We start from the raw sequence: 14,771 nt of genomic DNA, 5'->3' as shown, positions 1-14,771 counted from the left end.
TAAACAGAGACAATTAAATTTGGCTCAATTGAGAAGAGCGTCTGGACACTGTAGTGTCTCACCACGCTCTGGCGAAAGATTGTACGCCTCCTCTTTTATTTGGACTTCCCCTGATTACATGGCAACAGCTGTTTCTAAGGGACGGGGGTCGTAAACAGCCATCGCCTTTGATTACAACAGCTCAAAAGAAAAGGTCGTAAAACAGTTCAAAGATGCGGTCGCGTAGCTATTTTATTGGGACAATATACCAATGTTAGCATTCTTAGCTCCAGTCTGCTAATTAGGTAATCCTAGCAACATCTTTCTTTGGCTAACTACAGTAAAAGTGTTTTTAAAGCGACAATCGCGTTCTTCGCGCTTGTCTGCTAACTTCAGAACGATAGCAACATCTTTCTTTGGTTAACTACAGTAAAAGTGTTTTTAAACGAGACAAGAAGCAAGGAATTAAACAGAGACAATTAAACTTGGCTCAATTGAGAAGAGCGTCTGGACACTGTAGTGTCTCACCACGCTCTGGCGAAAGATTGTACGCCTCCTCTTTTATTTGGACTTTCCCTAATTACATGGCAACAGCTGTTTCTAAGGGACGGGGGTCGTAAACAGCCATCGCCTTTGATTACAACAGCTCAAAGAAAAGGTCGTAAAACAGTTCAAAGATGCGGTCGCGTGGCTATTTCATTGGGACAATATACCAATGTTAGCATTCTTAGCTCCAGTCTGCTAATTAGGTAATCCTAGCAACATCTTTCTTTGGCTAACTGCAGTAAAAGTGTTTTTAAACGAGACAAGAAGCAAGGAATTAAACAGAGACAATTAAATTTGGCTCAATTGAGAAGAGCGTCTGGACACTGTAGTGTCTCACCACGCTCTGGCGAAAGATTGTACGCCTCCTCTTTTATTTGGACTTTCCCTGATTACATGGCAACGGCTGTTTCTAAGGTACGGGGGTCGTAAACAGCCATCGCCTTTGAATACAACAGCTCAAAGAAAAGGTCGTAAAACAGTTCAAAGATGCGGTCGCGTAGCTATTTTATTGGGACAATATACCAATGTTAGCATTCTTAGCTCCAGTCTGCTAATTAGGTAATCCTAGCAACATCTTTCTTTGGCTAACTACAGTAAAAGTGTTTTTAAAGCGACAATCGCGTTCTTCGCGCTTGTCTGCTAACTTCAGAACGATAGCAACATCTTTCTTTGGTTAACTACAGTAAAAGTGTTTTTAAACGAGACAAGAAGCAAGGAATTAAACAGAGACAATTAAATTTGGCTCAATTGAGAAGAGCGTCTGGACACTGTAGTGTCTCACCACGCTCTGGCGAAAGATTGTACGCCTCCTCTTTTATTTGGACTTTCCCTAATTACATGGCAACAGCTGTTTCTAAGGGACGGGGGTCGTAAACAGCCATCGCCTTTGATTACAACAGCTCAAAGAAAAGGTCGTAAAACAGTTCAAAGATGCGGTCGCGTGGCTATTTCATTGGGACAATATACCAATGTTAGCATTCTTAGCTCCAGTCTGCTAATTAGGTAATCCTAGCAACATCTTTCTTTGGCTAACTGCAGTAAAAGTGTTTTTAAACGAGACAAGAAGCAAGGAATTAAACAGAGACAATTAAATTTGGCTCAATTGAGAAGAGCGTCTGGACACTGTAGTGTCTCACCACGCTCTGGCGAAAGATTGTACGCCTCCTCTTTTATTTGGACTTTCCCTGATTACATGGCAACGGCTGTTTCTAAGGTACGGGGGTCGTAAACAGCCATCGCCTTTGAATACAACAGCTCAAAGAAAAGGTCGTAAAACAGTTCAAAGATGCGGTCGCGTAGCTATTTTATTGGGACAATATACCAATGTTAGCATTCTTAGCTCCAGTCTGCTAATTAGGTAATCCTAGCAACATCTTTCTTTGGCTAACTACAGTAAAAGTGTTTTTAAAGCGACAATAGCGTCCTTCGCGCTTGTCTGCTAACTTCAGAACGATAGCAACATCTTTCTTTTGTTAACTACAGTAAGACCAATGTTAGCGTACGTAGCATGTTAGCGTACACCTGCTAACTTGTGAATGTTAACTACATCTTTTTTTACTAACTACAATAAAAGTGTTTTTAATGTGACTATAGACTAATGTTAGCGTACGTAGCTCCTGGCTGCTAACTTATAATAGCTACCTACATCTTTCTTTGGCTAACTACGGTAAAAGTGACAATAGACCAATTCCAACCATTCTGAGCTAATTTCTGCTGACTAATGAATGCTAGCTACGTCTTTCTTTGGCTATTGTTATTGTAAAAAAAAAACTATTTGAGGGGAGTCTGCTTCCTCTCCACTTTGTAGTTCTTGGGGTCGAGACAATATCTTTCTGTTGCTTACAATACATGAAAGAAACAGAACACCTTCATGTTGCTTCCCATCCTACACAGTGGAGTTTTACAAGCCTTCTGCTTGGTAGGATCAAAGACAGCTTTTGTCTGCTCGCCGGGAACTCATTGAAACACAAAAGTTTTGTGATAACTTAAGATACAATTATTCTGACAATCACGGCAACAGCTGTTTCTAAGGTACGGGGGTCGTAAACAGCCATCGCCTTTGATTACAACAGCTCAAAGAAAAGGTCGTAAAACAGTTCAAAGATGCGGTCGCCTTAAGGGGAGTCAGGCCCTGCTTCCTCTCCGCTTTGTAGTTCTTGGGGTCAAGACAATATCTTTCTGTTGCTTACAATACATGAAAGAAACAGAACACCTTCATGTTGCTTCCCATCCTACACAGTGGAGTTTTACAAGCCTTCTGCTTGGTAGGATCAAAGACAGCTTTTGTCTGCTCACCGGGAACTCATTGAAACACAAAAGTTTTGTGATAACTTAAGATACAATTATTCTGACAATCACGGCAACAGCTGTTTCTAAGGTACGGGGGTCGTAAACAGCCATCGCCTTTGATTACAACAGCTCAAAGAAAACGTCGTAAAACAGTTCAAAGATGCGGTCGCCTTGAGGGGAGTCAGGCCCTGCTTCCTCTCCGCTTTGTAGTTCTTGGGGTCAAGACAATATCTTTCTGTTGCTTACAATACATGAAAGAAACAGAACACCTTCATGTTGCTTCCCATCCTACACAGTGGAGTTTTACAAGCCTTCTGCTTGGTAGGATCAAAGACAGCTTTTGTCTGCTCGCCGGGAACTCATTGAAACACAAAAGTTTTGTGATAACTTAAGATACAATTATTCTGACAATCACGGCAACAGCTGTTTCTAAGGTACGGGGGTCGTAAACAGCCATCGCCTTTGATTACAACAGCTCAAAGAAAAGGTCGTAAAACAGTTCAAAGATGCGGTCGCCTTGAGGGGAGTCAGGCCCTGCTTCCTCTCCGCTTTGTAGTTCTTGGGGTCGAGACAATATCTTTCTGTTGCTTACAATACATGAAAGAAACAGAACACCTTCATGTTGCTTCCCATCCTACACAGTGGAGTTTTACAAGCCTTCTGCTTGGTAGGATCAAAGACAGCTTTTGTCTGCTCGCCGGGAACTCATTGAAACACAAAAGTTTTGTGATAACTTAAGATACAATTATTCTGACAATCACGGCAACAGCTGTTTCTAAGGTACGGGGGTCGTAAACAGCCATCGCCTTTGATTACAACAGCTCAAAAAAAAGGTCGTAAAACAGTTCAAAGATGCGGTCGCCTTAAGGGGAGTCAGGCCCTGCTTCCTCTCCGCTTTGTAGTTCTTGGGGTCAAGACAATATCTTTCTGTTGCTTACAATACATGAAAGAAACAGAACACCTTCATGTTGCTTCCCATCCTACACAGTGGAGTTTTACAAGCCTTCTGCTTGGTAGGATCAAAGACAGCTTTTGTCTGCTCGCCGGGAACTCATTGAAACACAAAAGTTTTGTGATAACTTAAGATACAATTATTCTGACAATCACGGCAACAGCTGTTTCTAAGGTACGGGGGTCGTAAACAGCCATCGCCTTTGATTACAACAGCTCAAAGAAAAGGTTGTAAAACAGTTCAAAGATGCGGTCGCCTTGAGGGGAGTCAGGCCCTGCTTCCTCTCCGCTTTGTAGTTCTTGGGGTCAAGACAATATCTTTCTGTTGCTTACAATACATGAAAGAAAACAGAACACCTTCATGTTGCTTCCCATCCTACACAGTGGAGTTTTACAAGCCTTCTGCTTGGTAGGATCAAAGACAGCTTTTGTCTGCTCGCCGGGAACTCATCGAAACACAAAAGTTTTGTGATAACTTAAGATACAATTATTCTGACAATCACGGCAACAGCTGTTTCTAAGGTACGGGGGTCGTAAACAGCCATCGCCTTTGATTACAACAGCTCAAAGAAAAGGTCGTAAAACAGTTCAAAGATGCGGTCGCCTTAAGGGGAGTCAGGCCCTGCTTCCTCTCCGCTTTGTAGTTCTTGGGGTCAAGACAATATCTTTCTGTTGCTTACAATACATGAAAGAAACAGAACACCTTCATGTTGCTGCCCATCCTACACAGTGGAGTTTTACACGCCTTCTGCTTGGTAGGATCAAAGACAGCTTTTGTCTGCTCGCCGGGAACTCATTGAAACACAAAAGTTTTGTGATAACTTAAGATACAATTATTCTGACAATCACGGCAACAGCTGTTTCTAAGGTACGGGGGTCGTAAACAGCCATCGCCTTTGATTACAACAGCTCAAAGAAAAGGTCGTAAAACAGTTCAAAGATGCGGTCGCCTTGAGGGGAGTCAGGCCCTGCTTCCTCTCCGCTTTGTAGTTCTTGGGGTCAAGACAATATCTTTCTGTTGCTTACAATACATGAAAGAAACAGAACACCTTCATGTTGCTTCCCATCCTACACAGTGGAGTTTTACAAGCCTTCTGCTTGGTAGGATCAAAGACAGCTTTTGTCTGCTCGCCGGGAACTCATTGAAACACAAAAGTTTTGTGATAACTTAAGATACAATTATTCTGACAATCACGGCAACAGCTGTTTCTAAGGTACGGGGGTCGTAAACAGCCATCGCCTTTGATTACAACAGCTCAAAGAAAAGGTTGTAAAACAGTTCAAAGATGCGGTCGCCTTGAGGGGAGTCAGGCCCTGCTTCCTCTCCGCTTTGTAGTTCTTGGGGTCAAGACAATATCTTTCTGTTGCTTACAATACATGAAAGAAAACAGAACACCTTCATGTTGCTTCCCATCCTACACAGTGGAGTTTTACAAGCCTTCTGCTTGGTAGGATCAAAGACAGCTTTTGTCTGCTCGCCGGGAACTCATCGAAACACAAAAGTTTTGTGATAACTTAAGATACAATTATTCTGACAATCACGGCAACAGCTGTTTCTAAGGTACGGGGGTCGTAAACAGCCATCGCCTTTGATTACAACAGCTCAAAGAAAAGGTCGTAAAACAGTTCAAAGATGCGGTCGCCTTAAGGGGAGTCAGGCCCTGCTTCCTCTCCGCTTTGTAGTTCTTGGGGTCAAGACAATATCTTTCTGTTGCTTACAATACATGAAAGAAACAGAACACCTTCATGTTGCTGCCCATCCTACACAGTGGAGTTTTACACGCCTTCTGCTTGGTAGGATCAAAGACAGCTTTTGTCTGCTCGCCGGGAACTCATTGAAACACAAAAGTTTTGTGATAACTTAAGATACAATTATTCTGACAATCACGGCAACAGCTGTTTCTAAGGTACGGGGGTCGTAAACAGCCATCGCCTTTGATTACAACAGCTCAAAGAAAAGGTCGTAAAACAGTTCAAAGATGCGGTCGCCTTGAGGGGAGTCAGGCCCTGCTTCCTCTCCGCTTTGTAGTTCTTGGGGTCAAGACATTATCTTTCTGTTGCTTACAATACATGAAAGAAACAGAACACCTTCATGTTGCTTCCCATCCTACACAGTGGAGTTTTACAAGCCTTCTGCTTGGTAGGATCAAAGACACCTTTTGTCTGCTCGCCGGGAACTCATTGAAACACAAAAGTTTTGTGATAACTTAAGATACAATTATTCTGACAATCTGATATCAACAGAAAGTGCGCACTTGTGTAATTATGTAGTGTGGAATGTGGGTAAAGGTTTGATCAAGTGAAATGAGTCCAACAAAGAACAATGGTGGGTATGAAAAACACTAACCTATTTATTATTTACTGTCTGTAATGGTGTTCATTTATTTCCAACACGTGTACATGTACAAAACCCAAAAGCAGTGAAGTTGGCACATTGTGTAAATTGTAAATACAAATATTTCCCCCATCATCCCTTGTAATGAATGGTGTAGTTTATTTTATTGTTTTATGTTGATTGGACATTTTTCATAATATCCACAATGTTTGTGCTGGTTGATTTTTTTTTTCCTGCACCATGACTAGGGAAGGTTGCTTGGATTGGGTCATATTCAGTCGTGGTCAAGAGTGTACATACTAGGGATGTCCCGATCCAGGTTTTTGCACTTCCGATCCGATACCGATATTGTGTTTGCATTTCCGATCCGATACCGATACTGACCGATACCGATACTGGCCTATCCGAGCATGTATTAAAGTTTAAAGTTATTTAGCCTACTTAGTTGTCAGAATCATGTTGAAAAGGGTTTTAGTACTCTTGATAACAACTAGCCAGCTGAATTAGGGGAGTTTGAATAATACACAATGGTTGGTAACAAGAAACTGACCTGTTTATTCAAGGATAAACACAAAATAGACAAAATTATACATGACAAACAGAAATGGCATCATTGAACTAGGGCTGGGCGATATGGCCTTTTTTTAATATTGCCATATTTTAAGGCCATATTGCGATACACGATATATATCTTGATATTTTGCCTTAGCCTTGAATGAACACTTGATGCATATAATCACAGCAGTATGATGATTCTATGTGTTTTGATTGATTGATTGAGACTTTTATTAGTAGGTTGCACAGTGAAGTACATATTCCGTACAATTGACCACTAAATGGTAACACCCCAATAAGTTTTTACACTTGTTTAAGTCGGGGTCCACTTAAATTGATTCATGATACAGATATATACTATCAGATATATACTATCATCATAATACAGTCATCACACAAGATAATCACATTGAATTATTTACATTATTTATAATCCAGGGTGTGGAGGGTAAGTGTCAAAAAGACAGCCAAAAGAGTTTGATATGAGAATAAATCTAAAGTTAAAATATAGGGTAGAAATGCACCCATTTGCAGGAAATGTAGTCTTGATTTTCAACATTTTCTTTCAAGGCTTGCATGTCTACATTAAAACAGTCTTCTTCATACTGCATTAATATATGCTACTTTTAAACTTTCATGCAGAGAAGGAAATCACAACAAAAAAAAATCACACATTTTTTCATACGGTGTTGATGTGGAAATTTTTGCCTCAGCATTTTGATGGTGTGGACGTGTGGCACCGAATGGAGATAAGCGTCTCGACAGACGTCATAATATTTGAACAATGATGACGAAAACTGTTGTCTCTGTCGTGTCCGTGTGTCGCAATTTGTTATGCGCTTATTTTTTTATTTATTTTGTGCGTGGCATAGATTTGCCGTGCGCAGAGGACGCTTGAGCAGGCGCGCACCTTAGCGGCTGCGCTAGCATCACAGCTAACGTTAGCCATGCCGCTACCTCGCTCTCTGCTGGGAGAGGACGTATACGTATGTGACGTATGACGTGACAGTATGTGACGTATGACGTGACAGTATGTGACGTGTGTAAGAAGGTGCGCTTGCTGTCTGTGAGAGGGAGACACAGGAAAGAGTGAGAAGAGCCTGTCGTGTAATGCCAGCAGCTAAAAGCAACTGCGTGAGAATTGTGGATGTGTTGAAGGTGTGCTGGAAAATGCGGAATGGAAATTACGGAGCAGCAGAAAGGTGGAATGTATTATTTAAATCGGTGCGTTGGAAAACACGGACCGGAGTTTTTTTTAAACTGGATCTGGATCGGCATTTTCCCATGCCTTGCCGATACGCATTTTTTGGCAAATATCGGCAGCCGATCCGATCCAAATATCGGATCGGGACATCCCTAGTACATACACTTGTAAAGAACATCATGTCATGGCTCTCTTGAGTTTCAAATTATTTCTACAACTCTTATATGTTTGTGATGTAGTGATTGGAGCACATACTTGTTGGTCACAAAAAACATTCATGAAGTTTGCTTCTTTTATGAATTTATTATGGCTCTACTGAAAATGTGAGGGTCAAAAGTATACATACAGCAATGTTAATATTGCGCCTTACTGCAATAAGGCGCTTTTGGTAGGAATCCACAAGCTTCTGCTTGAATTTTTGACCACTCCTCTTGACAAAATTGGTGCAGTTCAGCTAAATGTGTTGCTTTTCTGACATGGACTTGTTTCTTCAGCATTGTCCACACGTTTTAAGTCAGGACTTTGGGAAGGTCATTCTAAAACCTTCATTTTAGCCTGATTTAGCCATTCCTTTACCACTTTTGACGTGTGTTTGGGGTCATTGTCCTGTTGGAACACCCAACTGCACCCAAGACCCAACCTCTGGACTGATGATTTTAGCTTGTCCTGAAGAATTTGGAGGTAATCCTCCTTTTTCGTTGTCCCATTTACGTTCTGTTAGAATAATTATGTGGAAGTTATCACAAAAGTTTCCATTTTCGGAATCTTCCGGCGAGCAGACAGAGGCTGTCTTTGTTGCACCAAGCCAAAGGCTTGTAAAATTCCATTGTGTACGATGGGAGTAGACGGGAGGGGTTATCTATTGCGATCCAAGACCTGCCCAAGCTCGATCCGGGACCAGCCCAAGCCCGAGGCATCTTTTTCTTTTGTGTTAATGTGACGGAAAACAATGGCTGTTTACATAACCCCCCATTCCTTTAGAAACAGCTGTTGTTATGTAAACAGGGAAAGTCCAAATAACAAGGGGTGGCAAACAATCTTTCGCCAGAGCGTGCTGAGACACTGGACTAGGGTACAGTGTCCAGGCGTCTCTCCTCAAATTGAGCCAAATTTAATTCTGTCTCCATTTAATTCTTTGCTTCTTGTCTTGTTTAATAGATGTCATCGGTGTTTGAACCTGACAAGTTCCATTGGCAGCAAGACAGGCCCAGAGCATAATACTACCACCACCATGCTTGACGGTAGGAATGGTGTTCCTGGGATTAAAGGCCTCACCTTTTCTCCTCCAATGCTGGGTATTGTGGCCAAACAGCTCCATTTTTGTTCCATCTGACCACAGACCTTTCCTCTAGAAGGTCTTGTCTTTGTCCGTGTGATGTCAGATTAATGGTTGAGTTACTATCGTTGGCCACCAGATGGAGACTGTGTGGTTGTGCTGGTTATTTGTATATGACAGGGGTGCTCACACTTTTTCTGCAGGCGAGCTACTTTTCAATTGATCAAGTCGTGGGGATCTACCTCATTCATATATATCATTTATATTTACTTATTTATGAAATATATGTTTTTGTTAACAAGTTAAAGGTGTTTAATGATAATGCAAGCATGTTTAACACATATAGTTAATATTGTTAATACATTAAAGGTGTTTAATGATAATACAAGTATGTTTAATACATATAGTTAATATTGTTAACAAGTTAAAGGTGGTTAAAGATAATGCAAGCATGTTTAACACATATAGTTAATATTGTTAACAGGTTAAAGGTGGTTAAAAATAATACAAGGATGTTTAACACAAATAGTTAATATTGTTAACAAGTTAAAGGTGGTTAAAGATAATACAAGCATGTTTAACACATATAGTTAATATTGTTAACAAGTTAAAGGTGGTTAAAGATAATACAAGCATGTTTAACACATATAGATTCCTTTCTTTCATGAAGACAAGAATATAAGTTGGTGTATTACCTGATTGTGATGACTTGCATTGATTGGAATCAGACAGTGGTGATAACGTCCGCATTTTCGAATGGAGGAGAAAAAAAGTCCTCCTTTCTGTCCAATACCACATGAAAGTGGTTGGTTTTTGGCATCTTATTTGTCCAGCTTCCGTACTCCTTTGTATACACTATACAAGAAATACATTGTCGGCAAACTCCGTAGCTCGCTAGCTTGTGCACGCCAGCTTTCTGAGACTCTTATTTTGGTAGCGCAGGCAGGATGAAGCAGAGCTTTTATTGTGCAACTGTGCAGTCGGTCTTTGGAGTTTTGACGACAGGTACGGGCGCCAGCGTCTGTTGAAATAAAGTGTTTCTCGCATTCCAGTCGGTAATTTTAATGAGCTGGCAGCAGCCAGCGTCATCTCAGAAGACCCTCGGGTGCCGTGAATGTCAATCAAGTGACGGAAGTGACGTCATAGTGAAGATTTATGATCGCTCATTTTTAGGACTATTTTTTTAATGCCTGGATGGTGATCGACTGACACACCCTCCGAGATCGACCGGTAGATCGCGATCGACGTAATGAGCACCACTGGTCAGGCCCGGCCCTAACCAATCTGGCGCCCTAGGCAAGATTTTAGGTGGCGCCCCCCCACATCGGCAGTGAAGTGTATATACTCACAAGAAACCGAATAGCTTTGTCTTTGACCTTTTTTTTACTTAAAGAAAGCAAATTAACAATCAGAATAGTTAACAAGATTTAAAAAAAATATGAATAAATAAATGAATGCAAAAAATAAAAAATTAATATATGAAATACAATATTTTTTACATACATATTGCTTAATTAACATTAATGATGTGCACTTTAACAACTAGGCTTACAACTATACCTAATATATAAAGGGGTGGAAAAGTGACTATTACCTGCAGGGCAAACATTAGCTAACCAGAAGGCAATAACAATGTAAACAAAAAACACCTGCTTAAAAGATCTAATACAAATGTCCCTGAGGAATGTAAGGCGGGAGTACTGTAATTACCTAACGTTACATTATTATTTTCCATAACAATTTAGCCCCCTCCACAATATTAACCCGACGTTAAAACAGAACTAGCTATTTATTGATTAGCAATTGCCGAATCATGTAACATTAGCTTAATGCTAAAAAGCCAGGTTACTATCACATTCTGTAACAGACAAATAATTTCATGTAGGCTAACGTTACCTACCTGCTAACTCTGTCTTTTTCTCGTTTCTACTCCTCTTCTTTTCTCTTTTTTCTTCCCTGGGCACCTGACAGTTTTGGCCGTTTTGACATCTTGTGTTGATTTTTTGATGTGGTGACGTCCAAAAAGAGTCATGATACGGGAAGGGAGGGGGCGCACCGTGCGAGGGGGGGGGGGGGTTATGTTGTAACAAATAATATTTCTGTTATATAGGCTTTACTTTGCATTTTAATTAACGTGGGATTATTTTTTTGTATTTAGAAATAATAGTACCAACTTTTTTTTTTTTTTTCTCCAACATTTGTGGCACTGGCGTGGCGCCCCCTGATGGACGGCGCCCTTAGCATTTGCCTATACGGCCTATGCCACGGGCCGGCCCTGGGTTTTTGGCATCTTATTTGTCCAGCTTCCGTACTCCTTTGTATACACTTTACAAGAAATACATTGTCGGCAAACTCCGTAGCTTGCCAGCTTGTGCACGCCAGCTTTCTGAGACTCTTATTTTGGTAGCGCAGGCAGGATGAAGCAGAGCTTTTATTGTGCAACTGTGCAAGTCGGTCTTTGGAGTTTTGACGACAGGTACGGCGCCAGAGTCTGTTGAAATAAAGTGTTTCTCGCCTTCCAGTCGGTAATTTTAATGAGCTGGCAGCAGCCAGCGTCATCACAGAAGACCCTCGGGTGCCGTGAATGTCAATCCATCCATCCATCCATCCATCTTCTTCCGCGGGGGCAGCAGCCTAAGCAGGGAAGCCCAGACTTCCCTCTCCCCAGCCACTTAGTCCAGCTCCTCCCGGGCGATCCCGAGGCGTTCCCAGGCCAGCCGGGAGACATAGTCTTCCCAACGTGTCCTGGGTCTTCCTCGTGGCCTCCTACCGGTCGGACATGCCCTAAACACCTCCTTAGGGAGGCGCTCGGGTGGCATCCTGACCAGATGCCCGAACCACCTCATCTGGCTCCTCTCGATGTGGAGGAGCAGCGGCTTTACTTTGAGCTCCCCCCGGATGACAGAGCTTCTCACCCTATCTCTAAGGGAGAGACCCGCCACCCGGCGGAGGAAACTCATTTCGGCCGCTTGTACCCGTGATCTTGTCCTTTCGGTCATAACCCAAAGCTCATGACCATAGGTGAGGATGGGAACGTAGATCGACCGGTAAATTGAGAGCTTTGCCTTCCGGCTCAGCTCCTTCTTCACCACAACGGATCGATACAGCGTCCGCATTACTGAAGACGCCGCACCGATCCGCCTGTCCATCTCACCATCCACTCTTCCCTCACTCGTGAACAAGACTCCGAGGTACTTGAACTCCTCCACTTGGGGCAAGATCTCCTCCCCAACCCGGAGATGGCACTCCACCCTTTTCCGGGCGGGAACCATGGACTCGGACTTGGAGGTGCTGATTCTCATCCCAGTCGCTTCACACTCAGCTGCGAACCGATCCAGTGAGAGCTGAAGATCCTGGCCAGATGAAGCCATCAGGACCAAATCATCTGCAAAAAGCAGAGACCTAATCCTGCAGCCACCAAACCGGATCCCCTCAACGCCTTGACTGCGCCTAGAAATTCTGTCCATAGTGAAGATTTATGATCGCTCATTTTTAGGACTATGTTTTTAATGCCTGGCTAGTGATCGGCTGACACACCCTCCGCGATCGACCGGTAGATCGCGATCGACGTAATGAGCACCCCTGGTATATGATATGAACGCTCCAGGTCATATTGCGGGCTAAGCGCCGCATTCTGGCCATAGTTTGGACACGCGTGGAGTAGATGTTGCTTTGTAAACATCCGCCAATGGCTCAGAACCAACACCTAATTTAAAGTTACGGTGTGATTCCAATCACTTGTGAGGCGCGAGTGAGACATTTGCTATTTCCCAGCAGACACAAACGCATCATTGGCTCCACTTGAGGCCATAAACACAATGGAGACGCTCAGGCCTCATTTTGTTGAGTGGGAGGCGGTGGCTGAAGGAGAGCGGGGGGGGGGCTGTTTGCCTTCCACAGTTACTCACCCTGATGGCTTTGCCCTCCGAGGTGAGGCGGACATCCTCAATCTTCCGCCGCCGTCTCATCCATTACCGCCGCCGGTTGGCTTGTAAGCTGCCAGCCTGCAGGGAGGGAGGCACAAATTAATGGCGGCGGACGGGGCCTGAGTTACGCATCAAAGTTTTCAGAAGTTGCACAGCTCCCGCACCTGACCTGCTTTAAAAAAAAAAAAAAAAAAAAATGCTGAGTTGTCTCCGTCAAAAGGAGACGGCTTGTTTGCGACGGGAGTGCTAACAACGTGCCTGCGCGCACGCCCACTCGCCCTCCGTCTTCGCAGCGCGTGAATATGATTAAAACCTTTCTGTGGGTGACGGCAGCCCGGGGAAGGAGTGGGTGTGCGCATGCGAGCGCTCGCACACAACAGGCGGCGGATTGAAGGCGAACGGCGCGTCTTATAATTAAACACATGAGCTGCCAAGTCGCTTTTCCTTTTTCGCCGCTCTCTCCTTCCCGCGTTCATCCCGAGGATGTTGACGACGGCGACGCATTAAGCGCGCGAAAAGTCGACTCTGGAAGGCTCCGATGTTTGCATTGCTAATGTTGTGTTTATGCTCCCATGTCAGGGACGGCATCGGCGCACGATCCCGGGCTGCCATAGAAAGTTAGTATTTTCCGCACCTAAAAACCACAAATTTACTCAAAAGCTGACAGTGCGGCTTATAACCCGGTGCGCTTTATATATGGATTAATATTAAGATTCATTTTCATAAAGTTTCGGTCTCGCAACTACGGTAAACAGCCGCCATCTTTTTTCCCCGTAGAAGAGGAAGTGCTTCTTCTTCTACGCAAGCAACCGCCAAGGTAAGCACCCGCCCCCATAGAACAGGAAGCGCTTCTTCTTCTACTGTAAGCAACCACCCGCCCCCATAAAAGAAGAAAAAGCGCGCGGATATTACGTTTCATTTCCTTTGTGTGTTTACATCTGTAAAGACCACAAAATGGCTCCTACTAAGCGACAGGTTTCCGGTTCATGAAAAGACGCAATCTCTCCATCCGCACACGGACTACTATTTCACAGCAACTGCCTAAAGACTTTCAAGAAAAGCTGGCTACTTTCCGTGCATATTGTAAAAACAAGATAGCTGAAAAAAAAGATCCGGCCAGAGAACATTATCAACATGGACGAGGTTCCACTGACTTTTGATATTCCTGTGAACCGCACTGTGGATACAACGGGAGCACGTACGGTGAATATTCGCACCACAGGGAATGAGAAGTCATCCTTCACTGCGGTTCTAGCTTGCCATGCTAATGGCCAGAAACTTCCACCCATGGTGATATTCAAAAGGAAGACCTTGCCAAAAGAGACCTTTCCAGCCGGCGTCATCATAAAAACTAACTCGAAGGGATGGATGGATGAAGAAAAGATGAGCGAGTGGTTAAGGTAAGTTTACGCGAAGAGGCCGGGTGGCTTTTTTCACGCAGCTCCGTCCATGTTGATATACGACTCCATGCGCGCCCACATCACGCTGGTTTTTAATATATTATTAAAGTTTGACTGACCTATCTGACTGTTTTTTTGACATTCCTTTAGCGCAGTTAGATGCGGCTTATAACACGGGGCGGCTTATAGGTGGACAAAGTTTTGAAATATGCCGTTCATTGAAGGTGCGGCTTATAACCCAGGGCGGCTTATGGTGCGGAAAATACGGTACACTAACATTTTTTGTTCAAATAAAGCCAATAATGAATTT

At 43.2% G+C, this 14,771-nt stretch overlaps 1 long non-coding RNA gene across 1 annotated transcript in view; it reads right to left on the bottom strand.

The window, feature by feature from the left end:
• Window positions 1-13,142, bottom strand: part of LOC133617986 (uncharacterized) — an 18,176-nt gene extending 5,034 nt beyond the window's left edge. Inside the window, exon 1 of the long non-coding RNA XR_009817097.2 lies at window positions 13,044-13,142. This is a non-coding gene — a long non-coding RNA (uncharacterized lncRNA). The remainder of the gene's footprint in view (window positions 1-13,043) is intronic.
• Window positions 13,143-14,771: the final 1,629 nt, after the last annotated feature.

Source organism: Nerophis lumbriciformis, linkage group LG18 (genome assembly GCF_033978685.3).
Source record: "Nerophis lumbriciformis linkage group LG18, RoL_Nlum_v2.1, whole genome shotgun sequence".
NCBI lineage: Eukaryota > Metazoa > Chordata > Actinopteri > Syngnathiformes > Syngnathidae > Nerophis > Nerophis lumbriciformis.
Note: the sequence above shows the minus strand (reverse complement) of the source record. Positions and strands in the feature narration are given on the sequence as shown.